Source organism: Amblyraja radiata, chromosome 4 (assembly GCF_010909765.2).
Source record: "Amblyraja radiata isolate CabotCenter1 chromosome 4, sAmbRad1.1.pri, whole genome shotgun sequence".
NCBI classification, from domain to species: Eukaryota; Metazoa; Chordata; class Chondrichthyes; order Rajiformes; family Rajidae; genus Amblyraja; species Amblyraja radiata.
Window position 1 is genome coordinate 86,471,424 of NC_045959.1, and position 21,043 is coordinate 86,492,466.

Here is a 21,043-nt window from a genome sequence, read left to right on the forward strand (position 1 = left end):
CCCCTGGAGAGGGTCCCTCTATGCAGGGATTCTCCCCCTCTACATTGGGGTCCTGGGGTGGAGGGTATTGCACTGAGGTGTTCCCTGCAATCTGTTTCTCTCGCGGTTCACAGACTCGCCTGCCGCAAGCCACTTTTGCGGGCTGGAAGAGTCTGTGTACCACGTGTACATGGAATGCGTGAGGCTGCAGCCACTGTTTGAATACCTAAAGGGGCTGCTCCTTGCCTTCTGGCTGCATTTTTCACCCACAATTCTCATCTTTGGGGACCCTGTGCATAGGGTAGAGGATAGGGCTGAAGAAGTCCTGGTTGGGTTGGCCAGGCTGGCCATCCATGAGTCAAGGCGCCAGGAGGGCTTTTGATTTTTTGATTAAAAAAAAAAATTTTTGATTAAAAAAAAACAACAGCCATTTTTGCAGTGCAGCATTTCAAAGCATTGACCACCACCAACAACAGCCATTTTTGCAGTGCAGCGTTTCAAAGCAGTGACCACCACCAACAACAGCCATTTTTGCAGTACAGCGTTTCAAAGCAGTGACCACCACCAACAACAACCATTTTTGCAGTGCAGCGTTTCAAAGCACACACATTTTCATTTTCAAACCACATTAAGGGCACTCACAGTTGAGTAGACATGTGTTCAATGTTATTCACAGCTCATTGAGACGCGACCCTCTCGCTTCCTCCATGTTGCAGAGACTGAGTGAGGCACAACACTTCCGCATTTTATAGTCTCCCCCGCCCCTCCCCCTCCAGCAGGGGCAGCAGAGAGAATGTCAACATTTTTTAAACATTAATAATTCTTTTATATTTCATCGATGGGAAAAATCAGTTTGTCCTGTGCAGCGGAGGGGGACTCTGAGTAAGATAACCAAAAATCAAAGCCGTAAGTGGCAGCGTTTTTTCAAAAATTATGAAACAGAAAAACAGGAAGTGGTCAAGATCTTACTTTTTGTAATATAGATTATGAGAGGCACAGATAGGGTAGATAGTCAGAGACTTTTCCCAGGGTGGAAATGTCCAACATTAGAGGGGAAAAGTTTAATGGAGATATGCGAGGCACATTTTTTTACACAGAAAGTGGTGGGGACCCATTGCCAGGAGTGGTGGTGGAGGCAGATATGATAGTGGCATCTAAGAGCATTTTAGATAGGCACATGGAACTGCAGGGAATAAAGGAAATGTACAGGCAGATGAGATCAGTTTAACTTGGCATCATGTTCGGCACAAACATTGTGGGCTGAAGGACCCGTTGCTGTGCTGTACTGTTCTATTTTCTATGTTGAATGTACATTGACACAGCTTTTAGAACATTGAACAGCACTGGATGGGAACTGACCCAATGGCCCACAATATCCCTTCAACCCTACATATTCATGTGCCTAAATAAAACCCTCGTACACGCCTCTACCGTGGTGCTCCCACCACTCCTGGCAACACATTCCAGGGACCCACAGCTCTCTGTGAAAATAAAACTTACACATCCCCCCCCACATCTCCTTTAAACCTTTCCCCTCTGACCTTGAAGCTCAGCTCTCTAGTATTTGACATTTCCACCCAAAGGAAAATGTTCTGACTGTCTACTCCCCCTATGCTGAAGGCTGAATGGAGCACAAACAGTTACAAACAGTTCTGTTCAACCTGAGATAATGGGCTGGATCCTGTTGTTTGTTATTCAAAGCAGAATGCTTGCAGACATTTAAATGAAAGTTAATTCCACATACTCTGTCAAACATTGACAATCCAGGACGTTGCTAGATTCAGAGAGCAGGACCTGTCAGCTCGCTCTGCTGTGGGAGTCTGGTGGTAGATCAGAAACCTTTTGCTTTGTTATTTCCCCAGTTGTGGGATCCTGCATCAGGTCAAACATGGTGCAGGATCCGAGACCCCACCGATTTCACTGGGGGATCTACAGAGCAAAGATTTAGCAAGCAAACAGAGAGGTTGCCTTTTAAAAATTATTATAGAGTCATGGAGTCATAGAGTCATACAGCACTTAATCGGTCTCTTCAGCTCAAACCAGCCATTCCAAACAAAATGGTCAAATTGTCTTGCATTTGGCCCATAACTACACCTTTCCTATCCACGTACCCGTCCAAGTGCCTTTTAGATGCTGTTACTGTACCTGCCTCAACGACCTCCTCTGGCAGTATGTTCCATTATACCTACCTCACTCTGAGTGAAAAAGATGCCTCCCGGTTTCCTATTAAATCTTGCTTCTCTCACTTTAAAAACCTCTGGTTTTTGATTTCCCTCCCCTGGGAAAAGACTGTGCGCATTTACGTCACTGCATTTAAAAAAATATTTATGCTTTTATATGTATGTTATTCATTAAAAAAAATATTTGCTTCAATCTTAATAGTACTTAAATATCTCTGAATGTCAGAGAAGGTTAAGGGGTGGGCTTTGCTAGTTGTCAAACATAGTGTGGGGCACTAGGGGTAAAGGCACCAGATGCCTGCTCAGGGTAGAGATAATTCTGAGATGCTGAGGGCATTGCAGACGTAGCACTCTGTACCCAGTTCAGGCAAGTACAAGTCTGAATAGACTGCGAGCTATGATTCCAAAAGAGGACTTGGGTGAGATCCAGCCGTATAGTCCAACAGCAAAAGTAGCTGGAGGAGGGAAAATGGGAAAGGGGGTGGGGGTGGAAAAAGGTAGGGAGAGGTTTAGTTTAGTTTAGTTTAGTTTCTCGACCGCTCCCGACACACTAGAGGCAATTTACAGATGCCAATTAATCTACAGACCTGCATGTTTTTGGGATGTGGGAGGAAATCGGAGCACTCGGAGGAAACCCACGTGGTCACAGGGAAAAGGTGCAAACACCACATAGGTCAAGACCAAGGTCAAGGTCAACACCAGGGTTTCTGGCGCTGTGAGGCAGTAGCTCTACCAGGTCGGGTAGGGCAATGAAAAGTGTAAATGGAAGAAGTTACAAGTTGTCCACAATTTGATGTTTGACCAATGGGTAACAACATTTATGAGTTAACAACATGAGTTTTGAAGAATGAGGGGGGAACCTCATTAAAAATGTACCGATTAAAGGCCTGGATAGAGTGGATGTGGAGAGGATGTTTCCACTAGTGGCAGAGTCTAGGACCGGAGGGCATAGCCTCAAAATAAAAGCATGTACCTTTAGAAAGGAGATGAGGAGGAATTTTCTTAGTCAGAGGGTGATGAATTTATGGAAATCATTGCCACAGACGGCTTTGGAAGCCATGTCCCTGCGCACTTTCAAAGCAGAGATTGACAGGTTCTTGATTAGTTAAAGTGTCAAATGTTGCAGGGAAAAAATGTAGGAGAATGGAATTGAGTGGGTAAGATAGATTAGTCATGATTGAATGGCGGAATAGACTTGATGGGCCAAATGGCCTAATTCTGCTCCAATGACTTATGAACATATGAACATAAAGAACCATAGAAAGGATGAGAGACTTTGGGAGTGTTGTAGAGCAGAGGGATGTAGGAACTCTTAAAGATAGCGGAGTCAGGGGATATAGGGAGAAGGCAGGAATGGGGTACCGATTGGGGATGATCAGCCATGATCACATTGAATGGCAGTGCTGGCTCAAAGGGCCGAATGGCCTACTCTTGCACCTATTGTCTATTGTCTATTATAGGAATGGAGGTACACAGTTCCTTGAAAGTTGTGTCACAGGCAGATAGGGTTGAAGAGAAAGCTTCCGCCCTATCTGCCTTTACTGGTCAGTGTAGATTAACCCTTATTAATTCATGCCATTTATAACCTTCACTACACAAATATGCATGCCACTCTTTACATGGTATTACGGTACTACACAAAGACTCTCTCTCTCTTTCGGGTACTAGTTAGTAAGTGAGACGCCAGCAGCAACTGGCTGTTGAAATGCTCCAGTGTATTTGATGAAATAAAGTTGGACTTTATCATGAATGTGTTTTTATTTATTGAGCCAACAATAAACATGGTGTCAGGAGTGGGATACGAACCCATGCCTCCACAGGACTGACTAAAACAGCAGAACCACAGCAGCAGTACCTGCAAGAAGTCGGACAAAACATACATTCTTGTATTCCCGACTGTGGCTACAGACAGTGATCCCATGACAACGCTCAGTATCAGCAACATCAAGATTGCCACCAAGATGGATACAGGGGCCAGATGTAACGTAATCTCGCTGGCAGATCTCAAAATAATACCCACAATGAAACTGTTCTGAAAATGCCATCTAGCATCTCAAGTTTACAACTTGGAATTTTTTATTGTTAAAGGAGAAGTGCCACTTCTTCTGGGCAATGAGGCATGCCATAATATGTACCTAGTTTTCTTCGGCAAAACTGTGTATCAGCAGTCAACCTCTCAAAATCCTACCCAACTTCTCAAACAATACAAAGACCTTTTTGACAATCAGCTGGGCAAGCTTCCCACAGAATACAGCATTGTAACTGACAAGGAAGTCATACCTGTCGTTCGTTCTCCTCACCGAATCCCGCATGCAATGAAGGACCGTGTCTAAGCTGAACTTGACAGAATGGTAACACTGGGTGTGATAGCCCCTATCAACGACCCCTCCTCCTGGGTCTCCACCATGGTCGCAGCAGTCATGACGAAATTAGACAAAATAAGGATCTGCATCAACCCCAAGGATTTAAATACTGCCATCAAACGGCCACACCACCCAATGCGGACGGTGGAAGAAATCGCTGCCAACCTGGGTAAAGCCAGTTTTTTCTGTCCTAGATGCAAATAACTCATTTTGGCAAATGCCACTAGACCATGCGTCCTCCATGTTAACCACATTTGCGATGCCCTTCGGAAGCTACCGATTTTTACGAATGCCATTTGGCATCAATTTAGCCCGTGAGGTTTTCCAGCGTACTATGGAACAGCTCTTTGATAGCTACCCATGTTACATAATTGTAGACAACATCCTGGTTACTGGGCGCAATGCACAAAAACATGACTCAAACCTGAAACAGGACCTAAATCATGCCAGGGAGATAAATCTCAAACTCAACCCTCTCAAATGCAGGTTCCGGGTCGACAAAGTGACTTATGTGGGCCACGTGTTCACCTACAACGGACAAACCAGACCCGTTTAAAACCATTGCCATCAACGAAATGCCAGCACCTATGGACATGACTGCTCTACAACGATTCTTAGGCATGGTAAACTACCTTGGGATATTCATCCCAAACTTCAGCGAGCTATCTGCCCCGTTGCGACAACTGGCCCACAAGGATATGCACTGGTCCTGGCGCAAACACCAACTGAGGGCATTTGAAACCCTCAAACAACTAATGTCTTGCGCTCCAACCCTCACATACTTTGATGCCAAATTAACCATCACCCTTACCTGTGATGCCTCCCAGTATAGACTGGGCACTGCTTGCCTACAAGATGACGGAAAGGGCTCCAGACCGGTTGCCTATGCCTCCCGTACCATGACTGACACTGAACAGCGCTACACTCAAATAAAAAAGGAGCTATTCGCAGTAACCTTTGCCTGCAAGAAATTCAAGGACTTTATCTTTGGTAACCCAATCACGGTCGAGACCGATCACCAGCCCCTGGTCAGTATCCTCAGTAAGCCAATCCACACAGCACCAGCGCGCTTACAACGCATGATGATGGAACTACAGAAATATGACATCAGACTATTTGGGGAAGTCCAGAGCAAGGGGTCACAGTTTAAGGATAAGGGGGAAGTCTTTTCGGACCGGGATGAGAATTTTTTTTTTCACACAGAGAGTGGTGAATCTGTGGAATTCTCTGCCACAGAAGGTAGTTGAGGCCAGTTCATTGGCTATATTTAAGAGGGAGTTAGATGTGGCCCTTGTGGCTAAAGGGATCAGGGGGTATGGAGAGAAGGCAGGTACGGGATACTGAGTTGGATGATCAGCCATGATCAATTGAATGGCGGTGCAGGCTCGAAGGACCGAATGGCCTACTCCTGCACCTATTTTCTATGTTTCTAACCTACAAACATGGTAAGGACATGTACTTAGCTGACACCCTCTCACGTGCACCCCGCCGCAACACACAAAGAAAATACTATGATAAAATCAGCTCTCCGCTTCAACCCCTCAACAAGGGACAGGTTGTCCAGCTTGCGGTCACTCCGAGGTTACAACTGACTCGGAGTCATTCTGGGGTCCACCGCGGAACCATGCTTGTACCTGGTCAGTATTGACAACGGCATTTATCGGCAAACCCGCCAACTCCTCCTTCCAGTTAATAAAGCAGCACCTCCACGTCCCTCTCTCAAGTCTCTTCATAACAGTGCATTCGTTTCAGAGTATTATACTGGGAAATCTCCCCCTAATCTATTTCAGGTCCTTGATATCCTTCCCAAATTATGGTGTTTAAGATTGTATACAATACTTGAGCTGAGGTCTATTATCTTGGCAAAGCCCAGTAGCCCATTAGCTTTCTTAACTGGTTTTGCAAAGTGACTGGCACTTTCAAAGGTTTGTCTGCACACAACACAAGGATCTTTTACTCTTTTCACATCCTTCAACATGGCATCAGATTATGTTACTGTCCTCCCAAACTACATCATTCACACCTGTGTAGGAAGGAACTGCAGATGCTGGTTTATACCGAAGATGGACACAAATTGTTGGAGTAACTCAGCTGGTCAGGCGTCAACTCTGGAGAAAAGAAATAGGTTGGAACCCTTCTTCAGGCTGAAAGATAGAGAAGGCCAGGACAAAATAGGGCCAGCAACAGATGACCTCAGGAAGGGTGGAATCCATAATGGCCCATTGTTGGCTGGGGAAGATGTGCTAACACTATGGTTACAAGGATGCAAACAGTGGAATTAGCAGGATAATTGGGGTGGAGGGAAGAAATGGAGGAGTTACTTGAAATTATAGAAACCAACACTCATAGCCACACTGGGTTGTAAGCTTGGGCAGTTTACGACCCAGTGGTATGAACGCTGATGTACTGGGCTGAGTCCATTGGTCTTTGGGTTCCTGTGCATTGGATTTGCAGTACCAGCCTAAATTGCAAAATCCTTTCAACAATGCATCTGTCTAAGTTTGTTTGTCTTGAAATCTGAAATATTAGCTCAGTTCATCTTTCCACAGATGGTGCCTGACCTGCTGAACATTTCAAACACTTTCTGTTTTAAATGTCTACTGCGTTTATTTTTCATTAATAGGCTTGGTGCGTTCTTTTGGACATTGGCTACTCGAACGACCTTCACACTTCCTTTTGGACTAGCAAATGCTTCAAGATTTTTTTGAAAGATCAGCAGGTGAAGTGTATAAGCCACAGTCCTCTTGTCATTCCCTACAAACAGGCACCATGCCAGGTTTCAAACACCCTTTCTAGGCAGTTGGCCGACTTAATATAATCACAATATGGTTGGTTGCCCTGGCCTTTAAAAGTGTTGTCGGGATTCCCAGTGTTGGCTCAAAAAATATAATTGTAATTTTGGCTTCATACTCAGGTTCATTTGCAATTTTATGGGTGCATTTTATCTCGTTGCTGTATAAGACTACATTGCAAGGTTTTTATTGTGTTCCCCTTTCTAAGCAGTCTTATCATAAAACTTAATTTGCATCCAGCAATATGTTCTGGGCAGGAATTTCTCAGGGACTTTCAATGGCTCTCCACACGAGAGTGCACCAATAAAGCCATTTGCAATTTACTCAGGCGTAATATTTGCATTATGTTTGCTCCATAGTTTAATTACATAGAGAGTCCTGTCTGGTCATGTGGAAACTTGACCACATCCTATATATTTTTTCCTTTCACTATTGCTAATTAATACACTCAACCAATACTCAACCAGAATGTCGGCATATTCTCAGTGACAGGAGAGTTATTACCTGCACAGCTTAATTGCCAGATTTTATGCTTGTTTGTACTTGATACCGAAAGGCCTTCATAGGTGATCTTTATAACAAGGGTGCTGATGATGAGGAATTATCTGAAAGGAAAGAGAAAACGTGAAATCTAAAGACCAAGGCCTTACCTGTCTCGGGCAAAAATTTGAAAACACATTAACAAAAATGTAGGTATGTTATTAGGGTCAGAGTCATAGAATCACAGAGTTATACATCATAGAAGCAGGGCCTTCAGTCCAACTCATCCATGCCAACCAAGCTATCTACCTGAGCTGGTACCGAGTGCCTACGTTTCCCCATATCCCACTATACTTTTCCTACTTATGTATCCGTCTAAAAGTCTTTTAAATGTTTTTATACTACCCACCTCTAACACTTCCACTGGTAGCTCGATCCATATACTTGCCTCCCCATGTGTGAAAAAGTTGCCTCTCAGGTCACTTTTAAATCTTTCCTCTCACCATAAACCTATGTCCTTTGGTATTAATCAGTCTGAAGAAAGGTTCCGAACTGAAATGCTTTTGTCCTTTCCCTTTTGCTGGTGTTGAGTACCTCAAGGACTTTGGTTTTTGCTCAAGATTTCAACATCTGCAGTCCCTTGTGTCTTCCCCAATATTTAACATTTACACCTTGAGAAAAGACGGACTATTTACCCTGTCTATATCCGTGATGATTTTGTATCCTTTTGTGAAATTACCTCATAGCCTTCTACGCTCCAGGAAAAAAAACTGTTGGCCTATTCAGCCTCTTCTTTTCACTCAAACCTTCCAGCCCGGTAGCATCCTTGTTAATCTTTTCTGCACCCTTTCCAGCGTATTCATATCATTCCAGTGACAGTGACCTTAAAAAGCTCGGGCTAAAGGAGTAGGAATGTAATGGGAATTGTTGTCATTAGTGCAAACAAAAACATTCTCAAAATTAAAGTGACTAAGGAGAATCTATTCTTGAGACAAAAGTTCATTTTCTTCTGGCCTGTATGACACCCATCATGACTGTCTTGGAGACATCAGCAGGGTCTAAAGTATCAAAGGCCACTGATTTGTGTTGCAACTTTTAGACTACTTGTTAATGTTTAAGTTTGGAGCTGAAGCAAGTTATTCACCTGATTAATTAGCAGAGCAGCAAGAAACTAGGACCCGGCTCTCCCGGCAGACCCATTGTCTCTGCGTGTTCGTGCCCCACCGAACTCATCTCCACATACCTTGACTCCATCCTATCCCCCTTGGTCAAATCCCTCCCCACCTATGTTCTAGACACCTCAGACACTCTCCGCCGCCTCCACGCATTCCACTCTCTGGGCCCTCACCCCCTCATCTTCACCATGGATGTCCGGTCACTCTACACCTCCATCCCCCACCAGGATGGCCTCGGAGCCCTCCGGTTCTTCCTCGGCCAGAGGAGCAACCTATACCCAGCCACTGACACTCTCCTCCGCTTAGCGGAGTTGGTCCTCACCCTCAACAACTTTACATTTGACTCCTCCCATTTCCTCCAAACACAAGGCGTAGCTATGGTCACACGCATGGGCCCCAGCTACGCCTGCCTCTTTGTCGGGTACGTTGAACAATCCTTGTTCGAGACGTACCAGGGCCCCATCCCCGACCTCTACCTCCGTTACATTGACGACTGCTTTGGGGCCACCTCCTGCACCTACACACAACTGACTGACTTCATCCACTTCACCACCAACTTCCATCCGGCACTCCAATACACCTGGACGATTTCCGATACTTCCCTACCATTCCTTGACCTCACCATCTCCATCGCAGGGGACAGACTCCTGACCGACATACATTACAAACCCACTGACTCACATGGCTATCTGTACTACACGTCTTCCCACCCTGCCCCCTGTAAAGACTCCATCCCCTACTCCCAATTCCTCCGCCTACGCCGCATCTGTTCCCAGGATGAGACATTCCATACCAGGGCATCGGAAATGTCCTCGTTCTTCAGGGAACGGGGATTCCCCTCCGCCACCATAGATGAGGCTAACACCAGGGTCTCATCCATACCCCGTAACACTGCTCTCTCTCCCCATCCCCGCACTCGCAACAAGGGCAGAGTCCCTCTGGTCCTCACCTTTCACCCCACCAGCCGGCAAATACAACACATAATCCTCCGCCATTTCCGCCACTTCCAACGTGACCCCACCACTCGCCACATCTTCCCATCTCCCCCCATGTCTGCCTTCCGCAAATACCGCTCCCTCCGCAACTCCCTCATCAATCCTTCCCTTCCCTCCCGCACCACCCCCTCCCCGGGCACTTTCCGTTGCAACCGCAAGAAATGCAACACCTGTCCCTTCACCTCCCCCCTCGACTCCATTCAAGGACCCAAGCAGTCGTTCCAGGTGCGACAAAGGTTCACCTGTATCTCCTCCAACCTCATCTACTGCATCCGCTGCTCTAGATGTCAGCTGATTTACATCGGGGAGACTAAGCGTAGGTTGGGCGATCGTTTCGCCGAACACCTCCGCTCAGTCCGCAATAACCTACCTGAACTCCCGGTGGCTCAGCACTTCAACTCCCCCTCCCATTCCCAATCCGACCTCTCTGTCCTGGGTCTCCTCCATTGCCAGAGTGAGCAACAGCGGAAATTGGAGGAACAGCACCTCATATTCCGTCTGGGGACCTTGCGTCCGGATGGCATTAACATTGAATTCTCCCAATTTTGCTAGCCCTTGCTGTCTCCTCCCCTTCCTTAACCCTCTAGCTGTCTCCTCCCACCCTCCCATCCGCCCGCCCTCGGGCTCCTCCTCCTCCTCCTCCCCTTTTCCTTCCTTCTCCCCCCCCACCCCCCATCAGTCTGAAGAAGGGTTTTGGCCCGAAACGTCGCCTATTTCCTTTGCTCTATAGATGCTGCTGCACCCGCTGAGTTTCTCCAGCAATTTTGTGTACCCAAGAAACTAGGACAGATGAGCAACTTTATTAAAACAGAATGTTAAAATGTTTACACTGACATTGGTCAAGGAACACCAGGCTCAGTTTAGAAGGTCTGCTGGTTCAGAGTTGGCTGGTAGTTTTCTGATGAAAGGCATGTATCAAACACGGTGGCAGGGTGAGATGAGAAGATACGTAGGAAGGAACTGCAGATGCTGGTTTACACTGAAGGTAGACACAAAGTGCTCAAGTAACTCAACGGGTCTGGCAGCATCTTTGGAGAAAAGGAATAGGTGACGTTTCAGGTCAAGACCCTTTTTCAGACTAAGAGTCAGAGGAGAGTGAAACTAGAGGTTTGAAAAGGTACAGAACAAACCTGAGCTTTAAGAATTATCTGTGATGCAAGATACCTTGAAGCCTCTAAGCAGTCTCAACAGTTTCTGAGGACTCAGTATTGGTTTTGATTATTTTTAGGTTTAGTTTTAAGTTTATTATTGTCAAATGTATTGAGGTATAGTGTAAAGTGTATGTACATGCCAAAAGCAGACATCAAACTGCACACGACCTATCAGCTGCTATGATTAATGTGTCAAACTGGTTGCAGTTTTCTGATTTGCATCTAAATTTGTCAAAGACTGTCTGTATGTTTTTCTCCAAAAAGGCAAGTACAGATGCAGATCCGGATGTGTTTGTTCATGGAACAAAAGTTAAAATTGTAAAGGAGTTTAAATATTTAGGAATCGTGATTGACTCACAGCTCGGTTTTAAACAACAGGTAAAAAGAACAGTGAATTTAATTAAATTTAATTTGTCCAATTTTAGATATATTAGGAATAATTTAACTACTGATTCGGCTAAATTATATTTTAATGCTATGATTATGCCATACATGACCTACGGTATAACGACTTGGTCATTGGCATGTAAGTCCACGATAAAGCCTGTTGAAATTGCTTACAAACAAGCCTTAAAAACTCTTGATAAAAAGCCCAGAATGTACCATCACTGCAGCATCCTTAAAAAATTTGATCTGCTGAGCTGGGAAAATGTAATCAATTATTCAGACTCAATTTTAGTTTATAAAATCATCCATGGACTAGCCCCACCTCCGTTAAAAGAATTTATAAAGAAGAACATAAATAGGTCGACAAGAGCAGCATCCAGGGGTGATTGTGTTGTCCCGTTTAAGAAAAGTGTATTTGGCCAGACAGTATTTTCCTATAGAGCGTCGCATACCTGGAACGCGATCCCCTGCTTCATACGGGATCTGCCAACCATCACCACATTTACAAAACAACTCAAAAAATGGTTACTGGAAAATCAAACCTGTATTCATAATCAACCGTAATATAATCATCTGGCAGTCTTTTATTGTTACTTTTTAACTTTATTGTCTGTTTTGTTATGTTTTTTGTTTGTCTTTTGTTTTGTTTTGATTCTTTTCTTATGGATTGAATGTGTTGTGATGTGTTAACCTGGTTTACCAGAGGGACTACAGATGGAAATTAGCCTATAGCTATAATCTTGCGTATTGCATGCAAATGTTTATAAATATGCACTGTCCTTAATAAAAACATCTAAAAAAAAAAAAAACAAACAAAACAAAAAAAAAACGTTGTTTTGCATGCTCTCCAAAGGTTGCAGAATATGGTTCTCAGCATTGCAACAAAACAGTTTTGTAGGCAAATTCCAATGTCCGCAATGGGGTGGATATTGATTTGTGTATCAGGGCATAGCGTTCATTATTTTTCAAAAAATTCTGGTCATCTGCAATCATGTTTGATCATGACTTGGGCCTTACCTCATCCAAAATCTTGGAACATTAAATCTAACAGAAATGTATTTTCATTAGGGAGTCTGGGCTGGTTTAATATAATTTTCTGATGGTCAGTTAAGGATGGACATAACGCTAACGTGAACAGAAATGTAATCAAACCTGAATGAGCAGAAAATGATTTATTTAGAATAAAGGCCCTAAACAGCCCTTCAAGACGAGGCAGAAATAAACGTGCACCTCCTGCAACCTGCACATCCTGTACTTTATTTAGTGCTCATGATGTGGCCTCCTCTCCACTGGCAGGACTGGGCATTGAATAGGAGCTTGAGTTCTGGTCACAACAGCTATCTTGAGCTTCCACTTGTATGTTATTTCAAACCTCCTTACAGTTCCCACATTGACCCATCTGTCCTTGGCCTTCTCCACTGTAATGGTGAAGCCAAACGCAGACTCGGAGACTGACACCTTGTATTATGCTTGGGTAGCCTGTAACCCAAAGGCACGAACATTGCATTTTCCATCGTGTTCCGTTCCCACTCTTACCCAGTCCACCATTGCTCTATCTTCCCTTTTTCAGCTTTTCCATTCCAACACCGCTACTCCCCCCCCCCCCCCCTCCCTCACATCCCACTATCACTTCTATATACTAGCTAGCCTCCCTCTACACTCTTAGTCCTGAAGCTACATCTTGACTCAAAATATAAAATATCTGTTTGCCTCCACAGAAGCTGCTTGATCTTTCCATCAGTTTATTTTTTGTTCCATACTAAATCGAGGGCACAGAGTATGTTTAAGGTTTATGTTTAGAGGTACAGTGTAGAAGCAGGCCCTTAGGCCTACTGCGTCCGCACAGACCAGTGATCCCCGCACACTAACACTATCCTACACACACAAGGGGCAATTGTGCATATATACCAAGCTAATTAACCTATATACCTGTACATCTTTTGTATGTGGGAGGAAACCAAAGATCTCGGAGAAAACCCACACAGGTCACGGGGGGATCGTATAAACTCCAACCAGACAGTACCCGTAGTCAGGATTAAACCCGGGTCTCTGGTACTGTAAGACAGTAGTTCTGCAGCTACACAACCTTGAGGTGAAAAGATAAACTTTAAAAAAACCTTTGAACAGATACTTGGATATGAATGGTATAGAGGGATATGGGCATCTTGGCTGGCATGAACATGTTTTGCTGAAGGGCTTGTTTCTGTGTTCTATTACTTCATGACGCTAGAACACCTGTTCCCATGTTTGTTATAGATTAGTGCAGCTAATACCTCTGTCTTGGACATCTGGTGTGTCTCTTAAGAGCATGCTAGATTCTTATTTTAGGTTCTAACTGACAAACACATTTATCAAAGATAATGGAACACAATTAATTTGCAGTTATGCAACTTGGTATTTACATTGGACATTAAATTTCAACAAGTCCATGCACATCTGAGAAAATAATAATTAAAAAACAAATTTCTAGAGGAACTCAATGGGTCAGGCAGCATCTTTTGAGGGAAACTGACAGATAACTGTTCGGGTCGGGACTATTCTTCAGACTGAAGTAAACTGAAAAAGGATCCCAGCCTGAAATGTCATCTGTTCATTGCCTTCCACAGATGCTGACTGCCCCATTGAATTCCTTCAGCAGTCTGTTTTTACTTAAGATTCTTGCATCCACTGCCTCTTGAGTATCCATTGAGAAAATAACAAGACCTTAAACTGCTAAACTGCATCATTTGTACATGATAATCCTTTTTTTCCTTTTTTTTGTCAATTTAAGGGATTTTGCACCTGATTCTACTCTTATTTGAACTCAGATAGTTGAGTACATTTTCAACCCATTACCAACCATTTGATGTGGATAAGGTTCCCATTATTTTTTTTATTTTAATTGATTAAATGGAAATAAAGTAGAGCAGAGGGGATCTGATCAAAGCTCAGTCCAATTGTACATTACTTCCATTCCTTGGTATTTCAATCCCTTTGAAAAAAGAGTCAATATTATGTTAGGCTTTTCATTATTTTTCATACCTGCACACAAACACTTATTGATTTGTGCATCTGGATTGACATATTGCTTTCCTCTCTACTTTGCTCTATTAAGAAAATATGATTACTTATCTGATGTGGATAATTATACATCTCACAACAAGGAATCATTTTTTCAAACGGTTTAACTCACTCATTTAATCTTTCATAATCTCCTGTCACCTCCGCTCCATACCAATTTATGACATATTCTGCGTCTCCTAACAGATAAATCTTCAATGTACAACAGCCTCTTCTGACCAAGTCACTGAAGCACAATGTCCTTAATAGTTCCACACAAAATTGTGCTAACCAGAGGCTATTACATTCATCCCTATTCTTTGTCTTCTGTCTCTCAAACAACATCCCCCCAATGTTGGTCAGGATCACAGAATCGTAGAATGCTTATAACATGGAAGCGCACAGTTCTGTCTATTGAATCCATACTAATTCCATGTAAAAACACTCTAATTAGTCTCACTCTCCACCCATCCGCTATAGTCCTGCAATTAATTTTAATATACTGTACTTATTCACTTCCATTTGAATGCACCAATTGAACTTTCCTCCAATAGTATCTTCAATAGACAATAGACAATAGCCATTGGGCCCTTCCAGCCAGCACTGCCATTCAATGTCATCATGGCTGATCATCTCCAATCAGTACCCCTTTCCAGCCCTCTCCCCATATCCCCTGACTACGCTATCTTTAAGAGCACTATCAACTAGTAACAAAGTAGTTACCCGCCTCAACTACTTACTCAGGTAGCTCGTTCCTTATACCCACCGTCCTCTGTTGGAAAAAGTTGCCCCTCAAGTTCTTACTAAATCTTTCCTTTCACATACTAAATCTATGCCCTCTAGTTCTTGATTTCCCTGCCTGGGAAAATAATTAAGTGCCTTCACTCTATCCATGCCCCTTGCAATTTTATAAATCTTAATCTACAAGATCACCCCTCAGTCTCCTACATTCCAAGGAATAAAACCCTGGTCTGCCAAACCTTTCTCTATTGCCAAACCTCTCCCTGCAAATTGCTGGATTTATTCTGAAATCCTGAGGGTTATAATGTGTCTAGAATTGTGCTTACTTTGGAGCTTCATGGGAATAGTGTAAGTGACTAAAGGTGAACAGGTCAGATGGGGAGATACTTTTGGGGAGCTAAAGATTTCGGCTACAGATCCCTCTTTACATCAATGTTGTTAAGGGTCCTGCAAATAACTGTGCATTTTTATCTTACATTTGAACTCCCGGAGTGCAAAACCTCACATTTATCTGCATTAAACTCTACCTTCCCTGTACGTTTTACTCTCACTTACACCAGTAGCAAGTAGATTGGTTAGATCATGTGAGTGGGAAAGAAGATGGCAGATCAAGCATCTTTGCAATGAAGAAAAACATTGATGTTATCTATTTTGGAAGGAAGGAAAAAGAAGCAAAATTCTTTCAATTGAGTTGGATTATAAAATGTTGTATTGATGTTTAAGAAGGAACTGCAGATGCTGGAACAATCGAAGGTAGACAAAAATGCTGGTGAAACTCAGCGGGTGAGGCAGCATCTATAAAGCGAAAGAATGAATGACGTTTCGGGTCGAGTCCCTTTTTCAGACTGATGAGGGGATGGGGGGGGGGGTCGGGAAGAAGAAAGGAAGAGGCGGAGACAGTGGTCTGTGGGAGAGCTGGGAAGGGGAGGGGAAAGAGGGAGAAAGCAAGGACTACCTGAAATTGGAGAAGTCAATGATCATACCACTGGGGTGTAAACTACCCAAGCGAAATATGAGGTGCTGCTCCTCCAATTTATGGTGGGCCTCACTCTGGCCATGGAGGAGGCCCAAGACAGAAAGGTTGGATTTGGAATGGGAGGGGGAGTTGAAGTGTTGAGCCATCGGGAAACCAGGTTAGTTATTGCGAACTGAGTGGAAGTGTTGGGTGAAACAATCGTGAGATCCCGTTGGAGGTGGCGAAAATGTCGGAGGATTATCTGTTGTATGTGACGGCTGGTAGGGTGGAAGGTGAGGACAAGGGGGACTCTGCCCTTGTTACAAGTGGAGGGATGGGGAGTGAGAGCAGAGTTACGGGGTATAGAAGAGACCTTGGTGAGAGCCTCGTCTATAGTCGAAGAGGGGAACCCCCATTCCCTGAAGAATGAGGACATCTCCGATGCCCTGCTTTGGAGCATCTCTTCCTGGGTGCAGATGCGGCATAAACGGAGGAATTGGGAGTAGGGGATATAAATGGCTGGGAATCCTGGTGAATGAAACACAAAATATTAGCATGCAGGTGCATAGATAGGTAGCCGGTTCGAATCCCGCTTGGAGTGCATACTGTCGTTGTGTCCTTGGACAAGACACTTCACCCACCTTTGCCTGTGTGTGAATGTGTGCGAATGTGTGTGAGTGATTGGTGGTGGTCGGAGGGGCCGTAGGCGCAGATTGGCAGCCACGCTTCCGTCAGTCTGCCCCAGGGCAGCTGTGGCTACAGAAGTAGCTTACCACCACCGAGTGTGACTGAGGAGTGAATGAATAATGCGATGTAAAGCGCCTTGAGTATTAGAAAGGCGCTATATAAATCCCATCCATTATTATTATTATTATTATAGATTTGTTAGGAAGGTTAATAGAAAGCTGGACTTCATTGTAAGAGGATTGGAGAATAAAAGAGAAAATGCTGGAAAAAAATCAACAGGTCAGGCAGCATCTGTGGAAAGAGAAACAATGTTAATGTTTCAGGTCAAGTTTGCTTCTGGCCCATTCTTAGTCATGAGTGTGACCAAAAATATGAAAAATTGTGGAATACATCTCTTCTAATTCTGAAAGCTTTGCAGGCATATTGTTTTGTACTGTATGTATGATTTGTATTATTTTAGAAGTTTATCAAGTGAATTTTTAATGTTATGCTGACAATGCTTGTTTAGGGTCAGAGGTCAAACGTGTGGTCACGTGTGTGACACGGATGCATTTTTTTCCATAACTCAGTCTTATCTTGCAAACTCTGTGACGTTCAAAAAGTTTGAATGTTAATATCTTTAGCAGATATGTATTATAGTTCTGTATGTATGAAAATAGCAATGAATAAGATTAATCTCTTCCAATAATTTTTGTATGTATTGCTTTACGTGATGCCATCTGGTCACGTGTGTGACAGTTTGGTTCACTTTTCAAAGAATGGCCCTTCTGAGAAAGTTCTGATCAAGGGCATCCAGCCACTTACAACATTTAAGAATTATTTCGACAAGCACTTGAATTATCAACACAGATCTCAGAATACCAACAAGTACTGACTTAATATGATGGGTACTTAATAGTCACCATAGACATGGTGGGCAAAAGGGCATTTTATTTGCATTGTATTACTCCATGACTGATATTGTGTATGATTGTTTCATTTTCCACAATGATGCCTGATCTGCTGAATGTTTCTCGCATTTTTTGGCTTTGTTTCAGAATTCTAGCATTTTCCTTTTTTTAAATGTTAGTTAAAGTGAGGCTACACACAGAGTATTGCTCTGCTCTCCATATTTAAGGAGGGACATGCTTGGTTTAGAAGCAATGCACAGAATATTCACCAGGTTCATTCTTGGAATGACATGGGTAATGAATGAATCAAAGTTGTGCAGATTGGACCTAAAATTAATGATATTGAGAAGAAAATTGAGGTGATTTAACTGAAACAAATAAGATTCAAAAAGGGATTAACAAAATGGATCCGAAGAGAATGTTTCCCCTTGTGGTGTGTCTAGAAATGGGAGGCACGTTTTCAGAATGAAGTCTCATGTGTCTAAGACAGGGATTACTGAAAATTTCCTCTCCAAGAGAATTGTGAATCTTTGGAATTCCCTTTCCTAGAGAGCTCTGGAGGTAGAGTCATTGAATATATCCAAGGTGGAAACTGACCAAATAATGTCAATTGACAATGCCAGAGTACATAGGTTTAAAGTGAGGGTGAAAGATTTAACAGGATGCAGAGGGGCAACTTTTTTACACAAAGAAGGGTTGGTGTATGGAACGAGCAACATGTAAGGAGTTTAGGTAAGGAGGCGTATGGAGGTGGCTGAGGCAGGTACTATCGCAATGTTCAAAAACATTTGGATAGGTACGTGGATAAGATAAGTTTACAAAGATATGGGCCAAATGCAGGCAGGTAGGACGAGTGTAGATAGGGCATGTTGGTAGGTGTGATCAAGTTGGTCCGAAGGGTCTGTTTCCACGCTGCATAACTCTCTTCTCTATCCATCCTTTTTCCAATTTTTATTTTCCCCGATTTTTAATGGGAAGGGATGTTTGAATTTGGGTTTAGTCTACCTGATAGAATTTGAGGGAATGTGTTGAAAAAGGAAACTATGCAACAGCACTTCATATTCCGCTTGGATAGCTTACAATGTATGAACATTGAATTCTCCAATTTGAAGTAATATAACCCCCTGCACCCTCTCCCTTTGTTGTATCTCCCCCAATCCCAGTGCACATCTATTTCTCCCACCAGCCTGTTCCCTCCATCCCTTTCCACCTATATCCCTCGCTCCGGCTTTGTATTTTACTCCTTATTTGATACTCTTTTGTCTCCTTTTCATCTCTCGTCTTTGTCACTTACTCCACCCATCTGCTAACCCCCCTCATTTGTATCCACCTATCACTTGCCAGGTCTTGTCCTGTCCACACCTTTTCCAGCTTTCTCCCCTCCTACCACAATAATAATAATAATACATTTTATTTATCAGCGCCTTTCAAGAGTCTCAAGGACACCTTACAAAAATTGAGCATGTAGAGGAAAAACATGTAAGGGGAATGAAATAAATAGTAGAGACATGACTAGTACACAAAGTAAAGACAGAATTCAATACAAAACACAGTATGAGGCAATTAATGCACAGATGAAAAGGGACGGGGACGTGGGGCTAAGGATAGGCAGAGGTGAAGAGATGGGTCTTGAGGCGGGACTGGAAGATGGTGAGGGACACGGAATTGCGGATCAGTTGGGGGAGGGAGTTCCAGAGCCTGGGAGCTGCCCTGGAGAAGGCTCTGTCCCCAAAACTGCGGAGGTTGGACTTGTGGGTGGAGAGGAGACCGGCTGATGTGGATCTGAGGGACCGTGAGGGTTGGTAGGGGGAGAGGAGGTCAGTGAGATATAGGGGGGCCAGATGGTGGAGGGCTTTGTATGTGAGGACCAGGATTTTGTAGGTGATCCGGTGGGAGATGGGAAGCCAGTGAAGTTTTTTGAGGACTGGAGTGATGTGATGCCAGGATTTGGTGTGGATGATGAGTCGGGCGGCTGCGTTCTGCACCAGTTGGAGTCGGTTGATGTAGGTGGAGCTGATGCCAAGGAGAAGTGAGTTGCAATCAGTCCGAAGAAGGGTACTGAATTGAAACATCGCCTATCAATTTCCTCCGCAGATCCTACCCAACCCGCTGAATTACTCCAGCACTTTGTGTTTTGCTCAAGGTTCCAGCTTCTGGTGTTCCTTGCTCATACATTCCAGAATCAGAATCAGATTTTATTCGCCAAGTATGTTTTGCAAAATACAAGGAATTTCACTGGCCAGGTCAGTCATACAATTAAAAGCAACAGACTCAAAAACACATTTTAACATGAACATCCACCACAGTGACTCCTGCACATTCCTCACTGTGATGGAAGGCGAAATAAAGTTCAAGTCCTTCCTTTTGTTCTTCCTCGGTCGGGGGCCTCGAGCCCTCCGTTGAAGGGATGATCTTGACTCCCGTAGCCAGCGGCGTTCGGACCCTCCGCATCAAGGCATTCAGCTCCCGCATCAAGGGGGGTTGTCAGCTCCCCTGCGCCAGGTGATCGAACCTCGCGTCGGGGCTGGTCGAACCTTCTGCGGCGTTGGAGCTCCCGACTAGCCTCTCCCGAGACTGCGAGCCCTTGATGGTAAGTCCACAGGCCACGGTGGAAGCGATCCCAGGCAATGGATCCGCTCCGATGTTAAGTCTGTGCTCCGCGGTGGGGCTCACGACAATCCGAGGAGGCCTCCAGCTCCAGCGATGGTAGACCGCAGAGCCCGGAGAATGTGATCCGAAAAATTGATCACATCTCCTGGAAGGTAGGAACTTGAAAAAAAGTTTCCCCCGATCCCCTCCCCCCTCCCCCCTCCCCCCTCCCCCCCTCCCCCCTCCCCCCTCCCCCCACATAAAACAAACCAAAGTATATTAAAACAAACTTTTAATAAACGCTAAAAATAACAAAAAGATGAAAAAACGAACAGACTGCCGGCAGGGCTGCCATCTCCCCGGTGCCCCTGGTGGTGGAGCTTTGTAATACCTTGTATAGCAGCAACATAACCAGAGGGTAGCAAGAAAGATGATACTATTGGCAATAACCCACTCACAACAAATTGATTTTGACACAGATTCTTGATGCCAAAGATTTGAAAGGATTTTTACCTAAATGGGTGCATTTAAATCAGTAAATGGAGAAACATTTTACTGTGGTATAATTAAAAAGAAACCAATCAATTAAGGGAGAAATTTCCTGAGACCAGCTAGCCTTCCAATTCAAGTTACCTGGCTA